The sequence below is a fragment of the Natrix helvetica genome (assembly GCF_964273705.1).
Source record: "Natrix helvetica genome assembly, chromosome: 16".
NCBI classification, from domain to species: Eukaryota; Metazoa; Chordata; class Lepidosauria; order Squamata; family Natricidae; genus Natrix; species Natrix helvetica.
The window spans coordinates 10,515,990-10,541,169 of NC_138563.1; the positions used below are offsets into that span (position 1 = coordinate 10,515,990).

The following is a 25,180-nucleotide window of genomic DNA, read 5'->3' on the forward strand; positions in this document are numbered from 1 at the left end:
TTAGCGTTCTGCATGCAGGGATGTCTGATTTATTTGAATTTACCGTATTTTCCGGACTATAAGACGCACCAAGATTTTGAAAAGGTAAGAATAGCTGGCTGGGGAATTCTGGGAGTTGAAGTCCACAGGACTTAAAGCTGCCAAGGTTGAAAAACACTGCTCTAGCTCACGATTGTCGCAACATCCCCAGGGTGACGCCATCAAAATTTGGACTGGCAACTGGTATGTATTTACAACGGTTGCAATGTCCAGGGTGGGAATCACGCAATCCCCGTTTGCGACCTTCTCAGACGGCTTCCGACCTGCAAGGACCTCCTGGGGGCTGGGGAGGGCAGAAATGAGCGAAAAACGGGCCGTTTGTTTGCTCAATTTTGCCCCCCCTGCCTCCAGGGACACTCTATAAACCTCCTAAAGGCTATGCATGCTATTTTTTTGACAAAAAACAGGCCCGTTTTTTGCTCATTTGGGGGGGACACCCCCCCCCCCAGGAGCACTCTACAAGCCTCCTAAAGGCTGTTCATGCCTTTTAAAAAACACGGGCCTGTTTTTGTGAAAAATGGACTGTTTTGGGGAGATTTGCAGAGTGCGAAAACTTTTTTTTTTTTAAATTGCCTCTTCAAAACCTTGGTGCGTCTTATACTCTGAAAAATACGGTACCTTTCCAACATTTAGCGAACATCATGAACTTAAACATCTTTGCTGGTGGAGAGTGCCATAGAAGCTAAATCAGGGGTGTCCAAAGTTGGGAACTTTAAGACTTGTGGACTTCAACTCCCAGAATTCCCCAGCCAGCATGGCTGGCTGGGGAATTCTGGGAGTTGAAGTCCACAAGTCTTAAAGTTCCCAACTTTGGACACCCCTGAGCTAAATGTTTTCAAGGGGGCAGAAAAGACCAAGGAATTCCAGCTGCCTTTTGGAAAAAGCACATTTCATATACAGCTTCAGAAGACAATTAAGAACGTTCTCCGACAGGGAGAGTCTGGGTGAGGGCTCTCTCTGAATCCCTTCAGGGGATGGAGAACTTCTCCAGCAGGTTTCCAGGGCAGGGACCCAGGACAGCCCCACGTGGTTGTCTTCCCTGGGACCGAGCAGAGAGATATTCACATGTACCCTTTTGGCTGCCTGGTCACGTTATGTGTGGTAAAGTGTGCGTTTATAACTATGGGAGTGCGAAGAATTTCACACTCCATCCACCCAGGAGAATTTCACCCAAGCCCTCTTCTCTTCACAACTAATTTCTGGAGTGATTTCCTCCAATTGTTCAAACATCTTAACGACCCCATAATCCCATGCCTGGGCAACTGAATGCAGCTGAGTGTTTACTGGCCGGACGCCCTTCCCCGTCGCCAAAACGGAGTTTTGTTCAGCAGATATATTCTCATTGTTCCCAGAGAAAGAAATCTCAGCCTCTACCTAGGATGGAACTCACAGCCTCCTAATTGTGAGTCAAGAGTTCCAATTGTCCCATGTGGGAACCTTATTCCAAAACAAACTAACAACAGAATTAAGGGACCTTGGAGGTCTCCTAGTCCAACCCTCGCTTGCTGTTAGAACAATGACAGCCACAGGATTACATTAAGGCAGACCTAAAACAAATTCCCTGCACACTTTAATTCTTGTTTATCCTATTTGAGAAGTGTTACGCTCCGGTTCAAACATGAGCAGAGTCTCAGGGCAAGTTTTGTCCAGTCGCAAGGACCAACCGGCCACCTTCCTTGGGGGAAGAGAGGGCCTGGGCTGGGTCTTGCTGGTGGAAAAGGAGAAGGAGTGGAGCAAGCAAGAAGCAGAAAACATACTGGCCAGGATTCACCCACAACTGCCTGCAACCCGCCCTCCTGTAGGTCTCCGGCGGTAGAACATTAAGCATGATTGATGTGCTCATTAAGGACCCGCCCTCCTCTGCGTTCAGCGCCTGAGAACAGGAGAGGGAGAAGCCAACTGCAAGATGATTCCTCCTCCTCCTCATGCAGGGCGCCAGGAGTCTGTCAGAACAAGTCGGACACAACCGCTCCGGAAAGAAGCTGACTCGGCAAAGCTCCCATCCTCCCCCCCCCCCCAAGGAAAGTCCCAGATCCGGTTCTCCTGGAGGGGGGCGGGGAGGACCGGAGTTGAGGGGCAGGGCAAATTCTTGGCACCACCAAGTCCCATGTGAAGGTGGCTCCCAGACTGCCAAGCGAAGATCCTTCAGGGACCTCCGTTTCTCCCGGTGTCTAGACGGCGGTTGGCGCACTGAGAAGCCGCCTGGCGCTTGGAGCTCTCAGCTCCTTGTTTTATGAAAGAAACAAGCCGCTTATTAGAACAAATGAGAGGCGCAAGGACTCCGGCCAGAAGGGACAAAGCTTAATGAAAGAATGTTTTGGCACTTGGGGGCCACGTTTCTGCGGGCTTAAGAGAGTAAAAATCATCTAAGGGATACCTAAAGGTAAAGGTTCCCCTCGCACATCTGTGCTACTCGTTCCTGACTCTAGGGGGCAGTGCCCATCCCTGTTTCAAAGCCAAAGAGCCAGCGCTGCTGTCTGAAGATGTCTCCGGGGTGATGTGGCCGGCATGACTAAACGCATGGAACGCTGTTCCCTTCCCACCAAAGATGGTTCCTGTTTTTCCACTTGCCTTTTTTTATGCTTTCGAACTGCTTGGTTGGCAGAAGCTGGGACAAGGAACAGGCGCTCACTCCGTTACGCGGCGCTGGGGATTCGAACCGCTGAACTGCCGACCTTTCTGATCGACAAGCTCAGCATCTTAGCCCCTGAGCCACCGTGTCCCTTACCTAGACGCCCTTTTAAGAAGATACAAGGAGACATATTTCATCCTGGTCCACATTTCCAGGTAGTTCTCGACTTACAACGTGTTTAGTGACCACCTGAAGTTACATCGAAAAAATGACTGTCGCAGCTTCCCTGTGGTCACCTGATCAAAATTCAGACGCTCGGCAACTGACTCACATTTATGACGGTTGCAGTGATCCCCTTTTGCGTGCCTTCTCACAAGCAACGTCCATGGGGAAATCCAGATTCACTTCAACAACCGTGTTACTAGCTTGGCAACGGCAGTGATTCCCTTAACAACTGTGGCAAGGAAGGTCGTAAAATGGGACTGAATGCTGTCTGACTTAACAGCAGAAATGCTAAGCTCAACTGTAGTCGTACGTCGCAACCTATACCTGTACCGATGACTGGAGAAGTTCTGGACAGAAGTTGTATCGCCCAATAATTTTATTCTGGGAGAAGACTCCCTGGTTTCCCTCAAACACCTGGACCTCCTCCTGAATGCCATGAATGGTCGCTAAATGAACGGAGGCAAGTCGACGACTTTCTGCACCGTTTGGAGAATAAAACAGCTTCATAGGCCCTCATCTATGAGTCCTAATATCTGGCCACGCGCCATGAACGGTGAGGCACTAAAGACGAGACGCCACATAAAACTCAAGGGAAGCAAAATAATGCTGGGTATGGACCCTCCTTCTCCAAATACTAGAACCAGAACTCCCCCAACTCAGGGGTCCAACGCTGAGAGTTGAAGCCCACAAGGTTGGAGACCCCGGGGGGCCCAACTCAGTGGTGGGTTCTTCTCCCTGTTGCTACCGGTACGGTGCTCACAGGGGCTGCACACCCTTTCGTCACCCGCATGTGCACACCACCGCCCTTGCGACACCCAGCTGCTTGTCAGAGCTCGCACAGGCATCACAAGCTGTGTGCGTGCATGCAATTGGTTGGTTGCTTTAAAAGCCGGCGAGCGGGTGAGCCAAACGAGCCACCATACTGGTACGCTGTCAGCTGCTCCCGGCTACTACCGGTACGGCCGTACCAAGCAGTACCGGCTAGAACCCACCACTGGCCCAACTCCCAGAACAATCAGAACACACAAAAGGAGCTATTTTTTTCTTTTACTCAACGTGTAAACTCTGCTTGGGATCTGCTACCAGCTTGGCTGGTTTCAAAAAAGGGCTGTGGGATCCATGGGAATCCTGCTATTAAGCTATTAGCCTGGATGGGGCTGCACCTGCCTCCGAAAGCATCAGCTGGGCGTTTAGCAGGCCTCCTGGTGCAGCTGGCCGGTCACGGTGGAAGCAAGGGCCAGGGGTCCCATCCAGCAGGGCACGGTTTATACAATCATGGAACCCTAAGGCTGGAAGGGACGTTGGAGGTCATCTAGTATTTCTCCAATAGCCAAGATCACAGAATCACAGGGCTGGAAGGGACCTTGGAGGTCTTCTAGTCTTTCTCCATAGCCAAGATCATAGAATCACAGGGCTGGAGGGGACCTTGGAAGTCTTCTAGTCCAGCTCCAAGCCAAGTTCATAGAATCACAGGGCTGGAAGGGACCTTGGAGGTCTTCTAATCTTTCTCCATAGCCAGGAACATAGAATCACAGGGCTGGAAGGGACCTTGGAGGTCTTCCAGTCCAGCTCCATAGCCAAGATCATAGAATCACAGGGCTGGAAAGGACCATGAAGGTCTTCTAGTCCAACCTTCTGCCCAAGATCATAGAACCCTAGGGCTGGAAGGGACCCTGGAGGTCTTCTAGTCTTTCTTCATAGCCAGAATCATAGAATCACAGGGCTGGAACGGACCATGGAGGTCTTCTAGTAACCTTCTACCCAAGATCATAGAAAGAATCATAGAATCCTAGGGCTGGAAGGGACTTGGAGTTCTTTTACTTCAACCCCCTGCCCCAGATGTTCACCCGTAAGCTCAGAAGGGATCTCCTTGCCTGCAGCATTAGAGAGCTGGCGAAAGGAGGAATCCTAGGGCGGGAAAGGACTTTAGAGGTTTTCTAGTCCAACCTCCTATGCCAGCTCACAGATGGAAAGGGCTGGAAAGGACCTTAAGAGGTTTTTAGTCTAGCCCCCTGCCCAAGATCATAGAATCACAGAACCCTGAGCTGGAAGGGAACCTTGGAGATCTTCTATCCCGACCCCCTGCCCCAGATGTTCACCCATAAGCTCAGGAGGGGATCCACGGGATGTCCTTGCCTGCAGCTTTATAGAGAGATGGAGAAAGGAGGAGACGATGTTTTGCAAACTGCCCTGCTTAGCAATGGAAACCCTGGTCCCTATGAAGCCATCCCAGAGAGAGGCCGCCACGCTATGCCAACTAGGTCATGCAATCAAGCTGGCACCCAGGGCGGCAGGTGGCAGCTCCGCTAGCCACACATGGATGGCGCCCAGCTGCTGCTTATATTAGCAGCGCTCCTTAACATCTGCCAGGCCTCCAGGACTTCCAAGCACAGATGTCTACCTGGGCAAGGTGAGAAATGCTCAGCCTCCTTCTCCTTCCACCTGCAGGCCAGGCCCTGAAGGACACATCCAGGCACCTCCCCTGCATCCGCCTGGCTCTCTGAAACCCCAGCGCTGCTTCCTCACCACTCCCTGGAGTGCGAGGACAATTCCACAGCCATCGCCAGCCTTCCCCTGTGGCATCGTGGCAATCGGCTCGAAAACGATGCCAGTGCTTTGCACATGGGCAGTTTTGGAGGGTGGGGACATCAAAGATGGGACCTCTGGCGTGGCTGGCTGCAAAATGAGGACAGCATCCCAACTTGGCTTGGCAGGGTTGAAGTGAGTGACAGGTGAGGGTCTTTTCAACCGTCGTCACTTTAAGATGGGTGGGCTTCCAACTCCCAGAATTCCAATAAAATTCTGGGAGTTGATTGACACGCAACTTAAAGTGACCACCATTGAAAGACACTATCCTAGACTTTAGTTTGGATTGTTGAGTAGCCTTCCTTAACCCCAAAGTGTGACTCAATTGGTCAAATCACAAGATTGATATGTGTTTAATTTTAACGCCGACTGTTGTCCACATTTCTTTTCCAAAACCCAGAGCTCCCCAGCTTTTCCCCGGCCCCTTCCCCTCCTTATCCCCACCCCCCCCACCCCCTTTCTCCTTTGCCAGGAAGACCCTAAGCCTGTAAGCCTCAGTTGAATGCTCCTCTTCAAAGAGAGAGAGAGAGCAAGGTTTGCAAAATGATAAAGCGATTCTCTCTCTCTCTCTCTCTCTGGGCCGCTCCATTTCCAGAGAACAAGGCTTCCTTGGAAGGGGGCTTTGCGAAAGACTGGGGACAGGGGAGGGGTCGTGAAGAAAAGGGGAAGGGGAGGCAGCCAAGTGTCCTATATGTGCAATCAACCTTGGGGACTCAAGACAGAGAGGACCACGTCCCAAAGGGGCTTTTCGAAAAGGTTATAATATACCACTTGGTCTTTGCCATCCCTGGCCTGTTTTGACCTTCTTTTCCCTTTCTTTCCTCCCTCCCTTCTCTACTTTTTTCCTTCCTCTCTCCTTTCCCTTCCTTCTTCCCTTTCCTCTCCCCTACTGGCATCAATTTACAACACAGCATAAGAGAGTTGGAAGGGGCCTTAGAGGTCTTCTAGACCAACCCCCTCGTTCTAGGCCAGGGGTTCTCAACCTTCCCAATGCCGTGACCCTTTAATGCAGTTCCTCGTGTTTTGGTGACCCCCCAACCATCAAATTGGTGTCTCGGTTCCTAAGACCATCGAAAATATGCCTTTTCCGATGGTCTTAGGCGACTCCTGTGAAAGGGTCGTTCGACCCCCCAAAGGGGTCCCGACCCACAGGTTGAGAACCGTTATTCTAGGCCAATAGCTAGTCTCTTCTTGAAAGCCTCCAGTGATGGGAGCATCTAACCCTAATAAATTCCTGAGGCATTTGGGGTCAGGGTCAACCAATTTAATATTGTTAAATTCAGTTTGTTTTCTGCTCCTCCTTTCTTCTACATTGTCCTGCCTATCGGTCCTTTTTTTGTTCTCCCCTAAGCCACAGGTAGCTGATACTGCTTTATTCAGCCTCAAGGGCCCTTTTATTATGCATGCAGATAGAAACTAATACCTCTGCAAATGAAGGCCATTGTTTAAGGAAGGCTAAATGCTCATTTTGGGCCTCCAGTGAACCTTGAAAAAGAAGGAGCCTTGAGGGGGATTTTTTTGTAAGCATTATTTTAAAAAAAAGACAATTCACAGATCCTTCGGCTTTTAAAACATCCACCTTTCGTTTAACTCACGGGTGTCCAAACTTGGGAACTTTAAGACTTGTGGACTTTAACTCCCAGAATTCCCCAGCCAGCTCTGCTGGCTGGGGAATTCTGGGAGTTGAAGTCCACAAGTCTTAAAGTTCCCAAGTTTGGACACCCCTGGTTTAACTGGTTTATAGCCCAGGGTTTGTTCATTCTGCAACTTTAAGGGAGGCGGACTTCAACTCCCAGAATTCCCCAGCCAATTATGCCCTCCAGTGAATGTAGAATAATGGGGTTAGGAGGGACCTTGAAGGTCTTCTAGTCCAACCCCTATTCAAGCAGGAGACCGTTCTGGACATTGAACCTGCCAACACAGGCGGTCCTCGACTTACGCCCAAAATTCCTTTCGGTAAGCGAGGCAATTGCTAAGTACGCTTTTGCTTTATTTTACGACCTTTCTCGCCAGCTGTTAAACAAATCGCCGCCGTTGTTTAAAATTGTTCAGTGACTCCGGCGTCCCCCGTCGACTTTGCTTGTCGGAAGCTCGCAAAAGGGGGGATCGGATGACGGCCCTGGTCATAAATACGAGTCGGTTGTTCAAGTGTCCCAATTCTGGCCACGGGACCAGTGGGGGGGGAGGCGTGCTGAAGCCACAGGGCAAAACAAATGCACCCTCCCAAATACAGAGAAGGTGAAAAAAGAGAGAGATGAAGGAAGGAAGGAAGGAAGGAAGGAAGGACAGACAGACAAGAGAAAGAGAGAAGCAAGAAAGACAAGAGAAAGACACAAACAGGATCAACAGAGAGAGAGAGAGAGAGAGAGAGAGAGAGAGAGAGAGAGAGAGAGAAGACAGACAACCAGAGAGAGAGAGAGATGGAAGGAAGGAAGGAAGGAAGGAAGGAAGGAAGGAAGGAAGGAAGGAAGGGAGGGATGTAAGGAAGGAAGAAAGGAGGGAAGGAAGGAGGGAAGGAAGGAAGAAAGGAGGGAAGGAAGGAAGAAAGGAGGGAAGGAAGGAGGGAAGGAAGGAGGGAAGGAAGGAGGGAAGGATATTATGAAGGAAGGAAGGATGTTATGAAGGAAGGAAGAAGGAAGGAAGGAAGGAAGGAAGGAAGGAAGGAAGGACAGACAGACAAGAGAAAGAGAGAAGCAAGAAAGACAAGAGAAAGACACAAACAGGATCAACAGAGAGAGAGAGAGAGAGAGAGAGAGAGAGAGAGAGAGAGAGAGAGAGAGAGAGAAGACAGACAGCCAGAGAGAGAGAGAGATGGAAGGAAGGAAGGAAGGAAGGAAGGAAGGAAGGAAGGAAGGAAGGGATGTAAGGAAGGAAGAAAGGAGGGAAGGAAGGAGGGAAGGAAGGAAGAAAGGAGGGAAGGAAGGAAGAAAGGAGGGAAGGAAGGAAGGAAGGAAGGAAGGACGGAAGGAAGGAAGGAAGGTGGAAAAGAGGGTGAGGCAGCTGCAAATTAGGCTCATATCACGTTGATAAATTCTCCGCTCGCCCCCTCCCCAAAATGCAAGAAGACCGCTGCCTGCACAAAAGGAGAGAGGGAGGGAGGGGCCAACCTTTTGTGCAAACCCCCTGGGGAGTTTTGCACATTTATCACGGCCAGGGGGGGAACAAAGCCGGCCTGAGAACGGCTGCACACCCGGTTTCCTAGGCGATGGCCAGCAAGCCTGGGAGCTTGCAGTCCTCCAGCATCCAAAGAAGCCAGATGAAATTTGGGGAGGGGGGGTGGAAGAGATGGGGAAGGGGTGCCAAAAGAGGGGGACGCTGCCCCCCTCGGTCCCCGCCCTCCGGAGTTTTGTTTGGTGGGTTTCTGGGGAAACAAAAGCAGCCGGGACAGCTGGGGGCAAACATTTGTGAGAAGGGCTGAGTAGGGGGCTATTTTATTTTTTGAATAGAAGAGGGTGGGAAGGACACCGTGGGCTTATTCAGGCTGGCCTTTGGGTGAGGGGAAACGCAGAGGGGCCACCTCTGTCAGCCCTCAGCAGCCCCCCACCCCAGCTGGGGAGGGTCCCTTTGCAAGGTGCCCATTGGGAGCAACCAAAATAAAACCTTTGCACACACAAGGGTTGAAAGCTCCTCTCTCTCCCAGGGGCTCCAGGCGAGGCAGGGAAGCGGCCCCCATTCAGTGGGGAGGAGCTGGGTGCGTCCGCTAGAGAAGGCAACCACCAAGAGCCCCCCCCTGACCCCCTGCCGAAAGTGGGGGTCCAGCTTCCTGACCCTGAATCTCTCCGTCAAGTTGTGGATGGCTCACAAGGGGATTAAAGTGGGTGGGGGGGCTGTTACAGGGGCTCCCAAGTTCTGCTCTCTCAGACTTCCCAGTCTTCGGAAGGCACGTGCAAGCAATATATTCATTTATGAAATTCATTTACCGCCCATATCACTTTCCAAAAAGACTCTGGGCAGCATAAAATTTGAGAAAGACTAGAGACTAGATAGATAAGAGTAGAGAGAGAGCAGACTAGACAGACAGAGAGAGGGAGACAGAAAAAGAGAGAGAGAGAAGACAGACAACGAGAGAGAGAGAGAGAGAGAGAGAGAGAGAGAGAGAGGGAGGGAGGGAGGAAGGAAGGAAGGAAGGAAGGAAGGAAGGAAGGAAGGAAGGGAGGAATAAAGAAAGGAAGGAAGGAAGGAAGGAAGGAAGGAAGGAAGGAAGGAAGGAAGGAAGGAAGGAAGGAATAAAGAAAGGAAGGAAGGAAGGAAGGAAGGAAGGAAGGAAGGAAGGAAGGAAGGACGAACAGACCAACAAGAGAGAGAGAGAGAGAAGCAAGATAGAGAGACAGACAAGAGAAAGAAACAAACAGGATAAACGGGGGGGGGGGGGAGAGAGAAGACAGACAACCAGAGAGAGAGATGAAGGATGGAAGGAAGGAAGGACAGACGAGAGAGAGAGAGAGAGAGAGAGAGAGAGAGAGAGAGAGAGAGAGAGAGAGAGAGAGAGAGAAACAAGATAGAGACAGACAAGAGAAAGAAACAAACAGAATAAACAGGGAGAGAGAGACAGAGACAGACAAGGAGAGATAGATAAGAGAGAGCAGATTTGACAGACAGACAAATAGATGAGAGACAGAGGGAGGGAGGCAGGGGGGCAGAAAAAAATGATTAGACATAGATAAAGAGAAAGACAGACCAAAGAGAGGTACAAGATGGATGGATGGACGAATAGACAGACAAGAGAGAGAGAAAAGCAAGATAGTTAAAAAGACAGACAAGAGAAAGAAGCAAACAGGAGAGACAGACAGACAGATAGAAGAGAGGGAGAGAGAGGGGGGGAGAGGGAGGGAGAGAGAGGGGGAGGGAGAGGGAGGGAGAGAGAGGGGGAGGGAGGGAGGGAGAGGGGGAGGGAGAGGGAGGGAGAGAGAGGGAGGGAGGGAGGGAGGGAGAGAGAGAGGGAGGGAGAGAGGGAGGGAGAGAGGAAGAGGGAGGGAGAGAGAGAGGGAGAGAGAGAGGGAGAGAGAGGGGGAGGGAGGGAGGGAGAGGGGGAGGGAGAGGGAGGGAGAGAGAGGGAGGGAGGGAGGGAGGGAGAGAGAGAGAGAGAACGAATTGCATGCGTCTTCTGAAGGCTGGGCAATCTGGGAACAGAACCTGACGTTGGGAGCCACCCTCCTAAATGCCCAACTGTGCCCATCCCCACTCTAGACCCTGACCCACACAGAGGGGGGCCCAAGGGCTGCTTCGACCTACAGAGGCCTCCCACCTCCCTGGGCTATCAACCCACGGCCGGCGTGGCATCCAGAGTTTTCTCCCCAGCGCTGAGGCTACGCCGATGCTATTTCAAACCCCAAACACCATCTTTCTGATCGTCTACGGCTGCGTTTCTCAACCTTGGCGACTTTTAAGATGTGCGGAGCCCCCCTTCCACAATTCCCCGGCCTGTTAAAAGAGTTTATAACACACACATCCGGACAATTCAAAACCTCTTTATATACATAACAACAACACATAAGGCATCTTATACAATAAATACCCATGCTGGTTCTTTCAATGTGGTAGCAAATTACAAGCAAACACAGAAAAGTTTCAGTTTAGAGCTCAGCACAGACTCAAGAGCTACAGAGCTAAGCCACGCCCAGGCTCCAACTCTCTCCAGCAAATGCTCTTTCAGTTTGGCTGACTTAGTTGCTAGGCCTATTCCAAGTCACCGAACTCCCTCACACACTGACAAAGCCCACGCAGCTTGAAGTGGCCAAGGTTTTCCTCACCTCTGGACTTTATTAAGACTTAAAAAGAACAATTCACCCATTATTAGCCACTATACCCTCTATTCACACAGCTAAAAGTTTTCTAAAAGGAATCACAACCAGCAAAACAAACACAACCACACTGACCAGCTTTCACAACTTAAAAGAAGAGACGTCCGTAAGAGTTTATAGTTCCACCTGAACCACAAAAGTGAATTCTTCTCTCAAGACAACAGGTTAAAAATAAAGTGGTAAACAACACACACACACACACACACACACGGTTGAAGGTCCATCTTCCAGGCCAGCCCTCCCCAAGGGAAGCGACACTCACCACCCAAAGGGCCCTGAAGGACTGTCTCTTGCTCGCCCACTCAGGCCCACCAACAGCCGTACATAGCCGGGCCGCTGAAGACCTCAGCCGCTGGGCCAGATGCTGCCTCCGGTCCCGGTTAGCGTGGCAAGTCCTGGATCTCAGCATCTACAAGGGCCACCATGTAGTCCAAGGTCCAGAAATGAGCTGCAGAAAGAACCAAGGTCAAGTATGAGATCATGCAAGTAAGGTTGACGGTTGTTATGATTCTTTATTTTAGCTATGGACCATACAAAGCAGGAATGGGGTGTAGTATCCAAAGAGTATCTTGAATGGTTGGGGAAAGTAAGGGAGAAGGCAGCTTTTGAAGGACCTTTTATTATCCTACAACAGGGGTGTCCAAAGTTGGCAACTTTAAGACTTGTGGACTTCAACTCCCAGAATTCTGGCAGTTGAAGTCCACAAGTCTTAAAGTTGCCAAGTTTGGACACCCCTGTCCTACAAGGAAGGACATGAAGAGACAATTAACCAGTGGAATAGTTCGCCTTCAGACGTTGTGGGTTGGAGGTTTTTAAGAAGAGTCTAGAAAGTCACTTGTCTGAAATATTATAGGTTCTCCTGCTTGGGCAGGGGGCTGGATTAGAAGACCTCCAAGGTCCCTTCCAGCTCTATTCTGGTTCGCCATGTTTCGACCATTTGGTGAAGGTGCCCAGAATCAGAGTGTGAGAGTCTTCAAGGGTGTCTCCAGCACTTTCAGGGTATTGGAAGCTCTACAGAATGGGACATTGGGAGTCCAGCCAACGGAGGAGATACAAACCAAAGGGGGATAAAAGATGGAGGAGGTTGCACGTCCTAGGAAGAAAAGAATTAACATTACATCAAGGTTTGATGGGTTGAGAAATCAAAAAGGGGGAAAGGAGGATCTCAATAGCACTCAAGACTTATATCCCGCTTTCACAGAGCTTTTACAGCCCTCTCTCTCAGCGGTTTACAGAGTCAGCCTCTTGCCCCCAACAATCTGGGTCCACATTTAACCGACCTCGGAAGGGCGGAAAGCTGAGTCAACCTGGAGCTGGTGAGGATCGAACTGCTGGCAGTGGGCAGAGTTTAGCCTGCAATCCTGCATTCCAACCACAGGGAGGGAGCGGGGGAAGAATGAAGGAAGGGAAATAGAGGGAGGGAGGGAGGGCAGAGGGGAGGAAGGAAAAGAGACAGAGGGAGGGAGAAGGAAGAATGAAGGAAGGAAAAGAGAGGGAGGGAGGAAGAAGAGAGACGGAAGGAGGAAGGAAGAAGGAAGGAAGGAAAAGAGAGGGAGGAAAGGGGAGGGAGGAAAGGAAGGAAGAAGGAAGGAAGGAAGGAAAAGAGAGGGAGGGAGGAAGAAGAGAGATGGAAGGAGGGAGGGAGGAAGGAAGAAGGAAGGAAAAGAGAGGGAAGGAGGGAGGAAAAGGAAGGGAGGAAAAGAGGGTGGGAGGGAGGGAGGGAAAGAAGGATGGAAAAGAGACAGAGGGGGGAAGAAAAGAGACAGAAGGAGGAAGGGAGGAGGAAGAATGAAGGAAGGAAAAGAGAGGGAGGGAGGAAGAAAAGAGACGGAAGGAGGGAAGGAGGAAGGAAGAATGAAGGAAGGAAAGAAAAGAGAGGGAGGGAGGGAAGAATGAAGGAAGGGAAAGAGGGAGGGAGGGTGGGCAGCGAGGAGGAAGGAAAAGAGACGGAAGGAGGGAGGGAAAGAGACAGAGGGAGGGAGGGAGAAGGAAGAAAGAAGGAAGGAAAAGAGGGAGGGATGAAGAAAAGAGACGGAAGGAGGGAGGGAGGGGAAGAGACAGAGGGAGGGAGGGAGGGAGGGATGGCACAGACATATACTGCTTCACAGGGCTTTTAAGCAGTTTACAAAGTCAGCATAAGTGCCCCCACCACCACCACCACCACCATCTGGGTCCTCATTTTATCGATAAACGATAAAGCAGATATTTGAGTCCAAAGTCCAGGATTCGGGTTGATAAGAGTTTTGGGTTCTAGAGGACATTATGGAAATTCTGCACACTGTGGACTAGCAACATTCAAATTCAGCCATGAAATTCTCTGGGAGAACATTCAGGAAGCACCGCCATTAATTTCACCCAATGGTGGTGAAATTGACAGATGTTGAGCTTCTGTCACCAGTCAAGCTTGAAGTCACCAAGACTGAGGATCAGGGAGATATGGGGAGGGGGGTGCAAAGGGGTCAGAGGCTCCCACCAAGGACCATTGCAGCCCCCACCGTAATATACAGCCCTTCACACCCATTCAAACCCAAGAGCAACCTTGAAGGACCTCAACTCCCAGAATTCCCCAGCCAGCATGCAGCTGACGGAGGAATTCTGGGCGTTGAAGTCTTAAAAGTCTTGCCAGGGTTGGAGACCCTTGGCCCAAAGACTCAAAACCTTTCCATGGGAAGGAAACGAGGGGCAGAATTTAGCCTCCAACGTCAAGTCTAAAATCTCCACGTTGGCAGTTTGAGTGGTTACGCTTCAGTTGAAGTTTTTCCCCTCCCTGGTAGCCCGCGATAGATTCCCTTCCCTGGATGTTTAGATGGGCAGCATTTAATCTGACCACAGGATTTAGGAAAAAGATCTTGGAACAAATAGTGCAGGGGTGTCCAAACTTGGGAACTTTAAGACTTGTGGACTTCAACTCCTAGAATCCCCCAGCCAGCAGAGCTGGCTGGGGAATTCTGGGAGTTGAAGTCCACAAGTCTTAAAGTTCCCAAGTTTGGACACCCCTGAAATAGTAGAACGTTAAGTTGGTAAAATACAGGCAACTCTTCACATTTTAACCATTCGCTTAACAGTCGTTCGAAGATACAACAGCCCTTAAGAATGGTCCTCGCATTTATGACCATCAGTTTCCCCATGAATCTGGACACTTGTCACCCAGCATGTATTTACAACAGCTGTAAAACATCCCGGGATCATGGATTCACTCTTTGCAAACTTCCCAGCCAGCTTCCAGCAAGCGGAGTCAATGGAGGGAAAAGCGAATCCCTTTAACTGGAGTGATTCAAGTATCAACTATGGCAAGACGAAGTTTTAAAATCGTGCACCACTCTGCTAACTGCCTTGTTTAGCAACAGAAATTCTGAATTGTGGTTGTAAGTTGAGGATGGAGAGGGGAAGGGAGGGAGGGAGGAAGGAAAGAAAGACAGGCATACAGGGAGGCAGGCAAACAGAAGGAAGGAAGGAAAAGAGAGGCAGGGAAGCTAGGTAGGTAGGTAGGTAGGTAGGTAGGTAGGTAGGTAGGTAGGTAGGTAGGTAGGAAGGAAGGAAGGAAGGAAGGAAGGAAGGAAGGAAGGAAGGAAGGAAGGAAGGAAAAGAGTGGCGGGGAGGGAGGGAAAGAGAGGGAAGGAAGGAAGGAGGGAAGGGTCAACTTTGAGCTGGTCAGAATTGAGCTGCTGGCAGCTGGCAGATTGACCTGCAATGCTGCATTCCAACCACTGGGAGGGAGGGTGGAAGGAAGGAAAAGAGAGGCAGGGAAGGTAGGTAGGTAGGTGGGTGGGTGGGTGGGTGGGTGGGTAGGTAGGTAGGTAGGTAGGTAGGTAGGTAGGTAGGTAGGAAGGAAAAGAGAGGCAGGGAAGGAAGGAAGGAAGGAAGGAAGGAAGGAAGGAAGGAAGGAAGGAAGGAAGGAAGGAAGGAAGGAAGGAAGGAAGGAAAAGAGTGGCGGGGAGGGAGGGAAAGAGAGGGAAGGAAGGAAGGAGGGAAGGGTCAACTTTGAGCTGGTCAGAATTGAGCTGCTGGCAGCTGGCAGATTGACCTGCAATGCTGCATTCCAACCACTGGGAGGGAGGGTGGAAGGAAGGAAAAGAGAGGCAGGGAAGGTAGGTAGGTAGGTGGGTGGGTGGGTGGGTAGGTAGGTAGGTAGGTAGGTAGGTAGGTAGGAAGGAAAAGAGAGGCAGGGAAGGAAGGAAGGAAGGAAGGAAGGAAGGAAGGAAGGAAGGAAGGAAGGAAGGAAGGAAGGAAGAAAAAGAGTGGCGGGGAAGGAGGGAAAGAGAGGGAAGGAAGGAAGGAAGGAGGGAAAGGTCAACCTTGAGCTGGTCAGAATTGAGCTGCTGGCAGCTGGCAGATTGACCTGCAATGCTCCATTCCAACCACTGGGAGGAAGGGAGGGAGGGAGGGTGGAAGGAAGGAGAAGAGAGGAAAATCAGGAAGGGATCCATGGCAAAGAAGGTCAGAAAACCAGCCCTGTCTCACTTAAGAACCACCCTGCTTAGCAACAGTCATTCTGGCCCCAATTGTGGACGTAAGTCAGAGACTGGCATTCCTCATTTTGCAGTTTCCCAAAGAACAAATATCCATGTTGCTCTCCGCTACCAGGCCCAATTCTGGGGGCACCGTTTCCCAAAAGGCTCGGAGCAATTGCCAGAGGTTCAGCCCAGCGCACGGAAGGCTAATTGGCAGGTAGACCAAACCTCTAATGAGAGGTTGAAGGATTCGGCTGGCTGGGTTTGGCTCCTTTGAAGGAGACAAGAAAAGGACACAATTGCATCTCCCAACTGTTTCCCGGGAGGGAACTGAGCAAAACGTCTCGGCTTCCTTCGGCGTCTGCCTCCCAGCCCCCCTCCCGAGGCCCACCCCCCCACCCCCAAGTCCCTCCAAAGTCCAGGACTCCTCTGTCAAAATCAAGAAGCATCTGGATCATCTCACAGCCCCTGTTGGCCATTACGAAGGCTCCTCTTAGGCAACACTGGAGGCAACTCAAACAGCTGGAATGTATATTTCCCAACTTTACGAGCAAACTTTATGGGGTCTCCGCAGCCATCCGATGCCTCTCCTCCCCCCCCCACCCCAAAGCTTCAAATCCCCCCCACCTTTTTTTCAGAGCCCTCCAAGGAGGGTTAAATCTTCAGCTTTAATCACCTGGCCAGACTGAAGAGGGTTCAAGACATTGGAAAGCCTTTTAAAACTTCTTATCCACTTAATGCAGATCCATCCCTTCAGCCGGGGAAGCTGGAGAAAAAGACCTAGGATCAACAGGGTCACCAGGCGTCAAAGGGATCAGGGCTGTCATCTTTTCTAGATCTATTTGCAAGTCAATCTAGAATGAGAGGTTGATGTCTTCCAGAGCTTCTCCGGTCACATTTTCCCTTTTCACCTAATTCTGCAATGCAACCCAGGATGGGATGCACAGGTCCTCCCCCTAGTTGGATCTAATCTCTGCACGTTGCCATATTTGATGCCACTTCGTTAAATAAGCCATCTTAAGGTTGATTCCACCCAACATAGCGGGTAGGAGTCTGGTACCCAATAGCCATGTCGCATAAGACGCTAAACTTGGTTAGTTTTCATTAGGTCAGGTTTTCTGGCCCAATAACTTGTGGGAGTAACATAAAAGTCACCGTTTTGATTAGTAAACACTAATAGCACTAAATTAATAGGGCTGTATCGCTACTATCCTTCTATTGCCTTCTCCTATTGGTAACTTATGATTTATCACTTTGTCCTTTGTATGTACGCAGAGAGTTTATGTGCCAGAGACCAATTCCTTGTGTGTCCAATCGCACTTGGTCAATAAAGAATTATTCTATTATGAAATGAACGATTACAAGTTGAAAACTACCCATAAATTCTTGAAGTTCAACAAGCAAAGTCTCTAACCATCAATGATCAAAAGAGACAGATCTGTGTTGGGTTAAATTGTGTCACCTTCTCAGCTTTGGAAATCACCTATAAATCTTCTGTGATGCCTGCAAAGCCTTTAGAACAGGGGTGTCCAAACTTGGGAACTTTAAGACTTGTGGACTTCAAGTCCCAGAATTCCCCAGCCAGCTCTGCTGGCTGGGGAATTCTGGGAGTTGAAGTCCACAAGTCTTAAAGTTCCCAAGTTTGGACACCCCTGCTTTAGAAGCTCTATCACCCAAGCAGGTGGGGACTTCTGCCGATCTACTCTGTGCGCAGAGCTTTTTATCCATTAAGTCCTATTAATAAAGATATTCTGGTTAAAGAAACAATACACAACTAGCGTACAGGGCCACGCCTTTGTTGAACCAACATTCACCAACTTTGTCAGGGAAAGTAGGCAGGACTTCTAGCAAGCGAGGAGGTGATGATGGCACCTCTTTTCAGAGGTGGGACTTCAACCAAAAGGTTCCGGTACTTGTGCATCAATCCTACAGACCATCCTGGAGATATTTTGGCCAGTCTTTCTTTCCAAAACAGCTTTAACTCACGGATATTGGGGGATCATCTTGACCAAACTGGTTTTTTTCAGCTCATGCCACTACCTTTCAGTTGGGTTAAGATCAAGGAGTCAACTCAACCATTTCCAAATGCAAAATGTATTTGGCTTCAAACCTCCTGTGGTAAATTTATCCAGGAATTCAGGATAGCTGTCGTGTTAAGTTTCAACTTATGAACAGATTACCTTGACATTCTCCAGTAAAATATTTCTGGTGCAATCCAGAATCTACTCTTCACCCAAGGACGAAGACCATCCAGATTCTGAAGCTCAGTCTGCTTTATGGTGGGAAGGAGAGCTTCTTCTGTTGAAATGAATAGACTTCTGCAGGTATAACATTTCTCAGTCAATCCAGAAAGTTCTCCATTGGCTCATCTGTCCATAAGAGAGTGGTTCCTACAGCTATCAGGTCACCCAACGTTCTTCGGCAAACTTAAGTTGGAATCAATATGCTTTCTGCAGAAGACTTTCCTCCTTGACGTTCTTCCAGAGACATCCCCATGCTGATGGACACTGAAATTAGGACCATGCAAAGCTGTTCCACAGATCTTCTGTTGTTTTGAGACCTCCTGGAGTATTGCATAGTTGGGGGACCATCGATGGGAAGACTAACAATGGTGACCATGAGTGAATGGAGGCCGACTTTGGCAATGAGAACTGTAAACGTTTTTCCGAGTCCTGCAGAAAACTCTTTGGATTGGGACATAATTCATTTCCACAAATTTGAATAGTAGATTCCAATTGTGTCAATCAAACAATGTAGGTTTTTAATATGGAAGGTTCCCTCAATCGTACGACCAACTCCCTGACAACTGGTTCAATGATTTACCCACTCAAGAGTATCAGGTAGCCCATATATTTTCACCAACAAAGACGGTGTCTATCAGCAAACCATTTTCCATAAAGATTAACCAAAAGCATTATTGTTTAGCCAAAATCCCTTTATCCATTAATCGTGTTCAGATGAAGCTCTAATTACATGTCAGCAAGATTATGGATCACCATAATTAAGCCTCACCATAATTAAAATCCCTCCAGCCAAGGGCAGTCCACCATTTTCCAGAGAACATCTGTTCCCATCTGGAACAGCGTTTTGCCGTAGGAAGTTTTTCTTGAAGTCCCATCAAAATCTGCTTCCTTGTAATTTACGCCCATTCTTCTTCTGAATGACTCCACCCTCTCTCACACAGGTAGTCCTCAACTTGTGACCATAATTGAACCCAAAAACAGCTAACCTGAGCCACAGATTTATCTTCTTCTGAAGACTAAACAAGGATAAATGTGTTCCTCTCAGGCCATGGGTCATCTTAGCTGCCCTCCTTTGGACCTGCACCACTTTGTAAATTCCTGAAATTCCTAAAATGCGTTGTCCAGAACTGGACACAACTGTCTTAAGTGGACTCTGACCCAAGCTGAGCTTATGCCAGCAAAAATCATAACTAACATGGCGTTGGCTACAACTTTCTTAGGAGTTATCCTAAGAAAGCTGCCCCAAAATACACAGAAAACCATCCTCTCCAGCATGGCTCCTCCAGATGAGGGACTACAACTCCCAGGATGCCCTTTATCAAGGCTGAGGATCCTGGGAACAGTGGCCTCATCTCATCTAGAAGGCACCAAGTTAAGGGTCCTGTCAAGGCAATGGCTTGGGCTGGGGATTGGATCAGAAGACCTCCATACTTCCAGCCCCATGGTTCTTTGATCTTGGGCATGGGGTTGGACTAGAAGACCTCCAGGATCCCTTCCAACCCTGTGATTCTATGATCTTGGACAGGGGGATGGACCTCCACTGTCCCTTCAAGCCCTGCGTTTCTATGATCTCGGGCAGGTGGTTGGACTAGACCACCTCCAAGGCCCCTTCCAGCCCCGTGATTCTATGATCTTGGGCATGGGGTTAGACTAGAAGACCTCCACGTCCCTTCCAGCTGTGTTTCTATGGTCTTGGGCAGGTGGCTGGACTAGAACAGGGGTGTCCAAACTTGGCAACTTTAAGACTTGTGGACTTCAACTCTCAGAATTCCCCAGCCAGCTCGGGACACCCCTGGACCAGAAGACCTCCATACTTCCAGCCCCATGGTTCTTTGATCTTGGGCAAGGGGTTGGACTAGAAGACCTCCAGGATCCCTTCCAGCCCTGTGTTTCTATGATCTTGGACAGGGGGATGGACCTCCACTGTCCCTTCAAGCCCTGCGTTTCTATGATCTCGGGCAGGTGGTTGGACTAGAAGACCTCCAAAGTCCCTTCCAGCCCTGTAATTTTATGATCTCGGGCAGGGGGATAGACCAGACCTCCACTGTCCCTTCCAGCCCTGTGTTTCTATGATCCTGGGCAGGGGGATGGACTAGAAGACCTCCAAAGCCCCTTCCAGCCCTGTGATTTTATGATCTCGGAGAGGGGGTTGGACTAGAAGACCTCTGGGGTCCCTTCCAGCCCTGTGATTCTGAGACTTCTTAGATCCCCATTTATTATCACAGGGGAAGGGAGGGGCCCAGGTGTAGGCTGAGCCAGTCCTTGACTTACGACTGGTGGCTTAGTGATGGCTCAAAGTTACAACAGACACCTCCCCCCCCCAAAAAAGGGGGACTGGCGATCTGGTTTGGAAGCTCTGAGGCCTCATTTACAACCATCGCAATTCACAACTCTAATTGCAGGGCTCAATTATGGTCATAACTCAAAGGCCACTTGTCTACTCAGGCCGTAAAGCGACCCTCCAATGAAACTGGATTCCTGGTGACCTCAAGGATACGTCCGGGGGGTTTTCTTGGGAAGCTCAATAACCGCATACAGGCAGTCCTCGACGTACGACCACTCGTTTAGCAACCATTATGACAGCACTGAAAAAAGTGACTCGTAACAAGTCCTCACACTTCTGACCGTGGCAGTGTCCCCATGGTCACGACTGCAATCTGGGCACCTGGCAAGCAGCTCACACCTTACGATGGTCACACAATTGGCAATTGTGAGCTTCGCAGCTGCCTCCCAACGAGCAAAAACAACGGAGAAGACCAGCAGAAGAGGTCACCAGTTGTGGTCACGCGATGTCTCACTTAGCAACGAATTTTCCAATCCCAATTGTGCTTTTAAGTCAAGGACTAACTGTATTCCTCCACTGTCTGTCTGTCCTTCTTTCTTTTTCTTTCTCTCGCTTTTTCTTTCTTCCTCTCTTTTCTCTTTTCTTTCTGTCTTTCTTTTTCTTTTCTTTCTTTCTCTCGCTTTTTCTTTCTTTTTTGTCTTTTTCTTTCTTCCTCTTTCTCACTTTCTTTCTCTCGCTTTTTCTCTTTCTTTGTCTCTCTTTTTCTTTCTTCCTCCCTTTCTCGCTTTCTTTCTTTTCTTTTCTTTCTTTCTCTTTCTTTCTGTCTTTCTTTTTCTTTCTTTCTCGCTTTTTCTTTCTTCCTTTCTCTTTTTCTTTCTTTCTCTTTCTTTTTTCTTTCTTTCTCTTTCTTTCTTTCCTTTCTTCCTTGTTTCTGCCCTTTCTGATACACTCACACCCTTAAAAGCACAACCAAAAGCCTGGAGAAATGCCTTCCCCTTCTAGAATCCTGTTTGACTTAATGGGTGAAACCGAGGAGGACTTTCTTGTCAGTTCCGGCTCATCTTACTCTTCCTGCTTCCTGCCAGGGTAAGAATTCATGTCTGCGCCCTCCAACCTGGGTCGCCCTCTGCGGATCGGGTTTCTCTCCTTGCTGGGTTTTTAAACCCCGATCTGAGCTTTTCGAACTTTTTGTCTGGGTTTCTAAGTTGCCTATTTTAAAACTTTACGAAATCTCAGTTTTCCTATACAGGTAATCCTCGGCTGACAACCGTTTATTTGGCAGCTGTTCAAAGTTATGACGACACTTGAAAAAAGTGAGTTGCCACTGTCCTCGCATTACGACCATCCCAGCAACCTCACAGCCGTTTGAATAAAATTCGGGCGCTTGGCAACTGGCATGAACGGATGGACACTTGAAGCATCCCTGCAAGTAGGAGATTCCCCACTGGCAGCCTTTCTGACAAGCAAAGTCAGTGGACGCAAGCCAGGTTCACTTAACGACCACGTGGGTCACTTAAGCACCGTGGCAAAAAAGGCCCAGCTCGCTGAACAACAGAAGCACTAAAGCCGCAGAACTTCCCTCCCTAATTGTGATCAAGAATTATCTATGCGTTATATTGTATTATATGCGTTATATTGTATTATATTGCTTGGGCAGGGGGGTTGGACTAGATGACCTACAAGGTCCCTTCCAACTCTTCTCAATCTGTTTAAAAATTGTCAATAAATAGGTAAAAATAATTCGGTTTGAAACTGATTTGTTGCTTTTTCTTTTTTTTAAAGAAATCCCACGGGCAACCTTGCTCCAGACAAGTTCGAAGGATTGAGGGTGGAGAAGGCTGGAAAATTGGGGTGACACCCCCCCCAAAGGGAGGCCCATCATGCCAGGCTTTTCTTTCTCCCTGTTGCAAAGCTGCGCCCCAATTCCTGGCCCTTGCACTCCCAAACCCAGCCGCCTTCTAAGCAGCAAGAAATGCCAATGCTCCTGTACCCCAATATGCTCCCAGTTTCTTGCTCAACTTCCGGCAGCTCCCAAATGGGGCTTTCCCGGCTTCCCCCTCCCCCATACACAACATTTAGCCTTTTTTTTCCAACAATGAAAAGCCAGTTAAATGCATTTTAAAGCATGAGAAATCCTCTATTCAGCTCTCCCCCCCCCCCCCCCGGCCCTGAGGCAGGAGGGAGCTGCAGCCTAGCAATCGGTGGCGAAAAAGAAAAAGAAAAAACACAGAAAAAGGGGAAACAATTTTCTATTTGGGGTCATTTTCAGCAGAAACTGAGAGAATCTCCCCAAGCCAAAACAGGCGGAAGCCAAAATGTGGTGGATCTCAGCTCAACCTCTGCTGTGTGAAACTAGCCGACTACGGTTTATTCAACAGGCCGACAGGCAGGCCGGGTTAAACCGGCTTCTCGGGGATGCCGGGAGCCTGGCTGGGAAGAGCCGGCCAGGTCTCCCCTCCGCGCCTGGAACAGGAGTCACAAAATGGACTCTGCAAATGTTTCCACTTAAATAAAAATTTGCAATCCCAGCAACATGTTGCATTCACCCAAAGGCTGAAATCTGCCCCAACCGGAGGGAGGGAAGGAAGAAGCCGGGGCACCCCAGAAGTGCCAATCACCCCAGAAATGGGGGGCTCCTGTCCCCTGCCTTCTGGCCCAGGCCAGATTCCAGGTTTCAGGCAACCGTCCTCGCCATCCCAGGAACAAAACAAGGCAGGTTTGGCTAAGCAGATGGGGTTTGATGCCCATCCCGCTCCTTTGCGGTTATCTGCAGCCCCCTCCTCTCTCTCTCTCTCCCTCCTGTGCACCCCCCACCCAGGTCCCCTTGCAATAGCTCCAACTAAGGAGCTGCCGGCAGACCTTCATTCTCTGAAGACCCTCCAACGGGGGAGAAAAAGACCCCACCCCAAAAGGCCTCGCACACACCCTGCGAGCGGTTACACTCCCCCTTGCAAGCTTCACACCCAGAGCCCTCTACCTTGCCAAGCCAAAAGGGGGTGGGGGGGCTTCTCACGCAAGCCAGAGGATCCCTGCACCCGATCCCCATTTTTGCAGGGAGGGGGGGGGTGCAAAAGAGCCAAACACACACACACAGAGCATAAAGGCAGGGGGGATCTTTGCCCAGAAATTAAAAAATGCCTCCCATTCACAGCCAAGACACAACTTCATCCCAGCTCCTCAAATAAGCCTGATAAGGAGGGGAGGGGTCAGGAACCAGACTGTGCCCTGCATTTCCCCCACTTTGCACTAAGCCAGCATTTCCCTGGTGTGAAGAGGGTTTGCACGAATCAAGGCTAAGGCTCCCCTCAAAGGTCTGCAACCCCCCCCCCCAGTTCTCACACCCACCCACCCACCCTTCTCTCCAGGGTGAGCAGGGCAGAAAGCAGAGGGGAGGGGAAAGGGGGGGGGGTTACAGGCCCAGAATCAGGGCTCTCCTGCCCCCAAAGTGGGCTCCCACAATTTTCCCAACCAGTTCAGACAGGGTTAGGGTTAGCTCACTCCAGGGGACCCACAAATATGCCCTTCCCTCCGACCCGGGTCCTGCCTGCACTTGGGGTCCCCACCGGCCCCTGCTCCCCAGGATCGCCCCCTTTGAAAAAAAACAAAGACCAGCTGGACGGTAGGCCACCCAGCGATTCCCAGGCGTGCATTGCACCAGGATGATGTGACTCTGGCTTGGCACGATCCCACTCAAGGGGGGGTGGAAGGTGTTAGCCAGGTTGTTCAGGGGGGGGGGGGATGGGGGATGGCATCACCAAGAGTGGCTGCTAACCCGGGACAGTCGCCACACACCCAGGTTGCCTTGCAGGCCGTTCACACGTGCAAAACCCCCACACCCAGCCCTTCCAAGCCCCTGCCAGGCCCCGGGCAGCGCACGCGCACCCCTAGCTGCTTTGCAACCTGGCCCTGATGCCCAAGGGGCAAAGGGACCCCAAGGGGGCGAGACCCCTCCCCTATATCAGAGACCAGCCCAGGAAAGGGCTCCCCCGGGCGGAGAGCGGGGGGTGGAGGCCCGGGGGTCCCCCTTGGGCAGGGCAGAGCCAGGCAAGGAGCCTCCCCCGCGCGGGTCTCGCCCCTCGGAGCAGTGCCGGGACCCCCGACGGCCTCCGACCGCCCCCCCTTCCCCCGGCGGCTCTTTTGCAATGCCCGGCGGCCCCGACCTTGCAACCACGCCTTCCCGACCCCCCCCCCCACCGACCCCCCCCCAGCCCCGCTTGCAACCCTTGCAAGGAGCCCCGAACAAAAGGCGCCCGGTCCGGATTACCCTGCGTTCCCACGCTTCCTCCTCCTCCTCCGGCTTTTGTCCCTGCCCGGCCCGCGCCCCAGCCGCGGAATCCCCGCGCTTCTCCCTCTCCGGGAGGCTCCTTCCGCTTTCCGTGCAATTGCAAAAAGGAAGCTGGGGTGGGACGGGGGGCGGGGGGGCTCGGGGTCGGTTGGGAAAAGGGGCCGGGCTGGTCCTCGCCTTGGAAAAGGGCCGAATCCGTTGCAAAAAGCCGCCCCCCTCCGCCCCCTCCGCCTTTTCCCCCCTCCGCGTGAACGGGGAGGATTCGAACCTGCGGACTCGGCGCAGCTGTTCCCAGGGCTCCGCGCGCCTCCCTCCGGCGCTTCCATTGTCTCCGCCGCGAAGTTCCCAGCGGCCGCTCTTCCCTCGACCGCTCCCGCCCCCTCCTCCCCTCTCCCGCTCCTCCTCCCCCCTCCCTCCTCCTCCTGGCGGCCGGTTGGTTTTATGGTTCCTACGTTCAGGAAAGCGGAGTGGGCGGGCGGACTTCGTTGGACAATGCAACGTCTCTTTTTCAGGGTTTGACAAAAGGAAATAAATCAATATATAATCAATAATAATAAATCATAAATATATATCAATAAATAAGTTAGTCAGGAGCGAAAGGCATAATAGTAAGGCATCCTTTCTCACCTCTACAAGGTTTTTTTTTTAATCCTAACTCTATCCTAAACTCTTATGACAATCCAACTTCAGAGGA

The 25,180-nt window shown here is 50.5% G+C and overlaps 1 protein-coding gene across 3 annotated transcripts in view; it reads right to left on the bottom strand.

Annotated features, from left to right (window-relative positions):
• Positions 1–24,854, bottom strand: part of VANGL2 (VANGL planar cell polarity protein 2) — a 48,403-nt gene extending 23,549 nt beyond the window's left edge. The window contains exons 1-2 of one of the 3 annotated variants that reach the window (XM_081968346.1): positions 24,755–24,854; positions 11,486–11,671 (exon numbers count right to left, since the gene is read on the bottom strand). The gene's annotated coding sequence lies outside the window, so the exon portion shown is untranslated. Of the gene's footprint in view, positions 1–11,485; positions 11,672–24,465; positions 24,681–24,754 lie in introns of those variants that run through there. The other 2 variants (XM_081968345.1, XM_081968347.1) reach the window with 2 other exon arrangements.
• Positions 24,855–25,180: the final 326 nt, after the last annotated feature.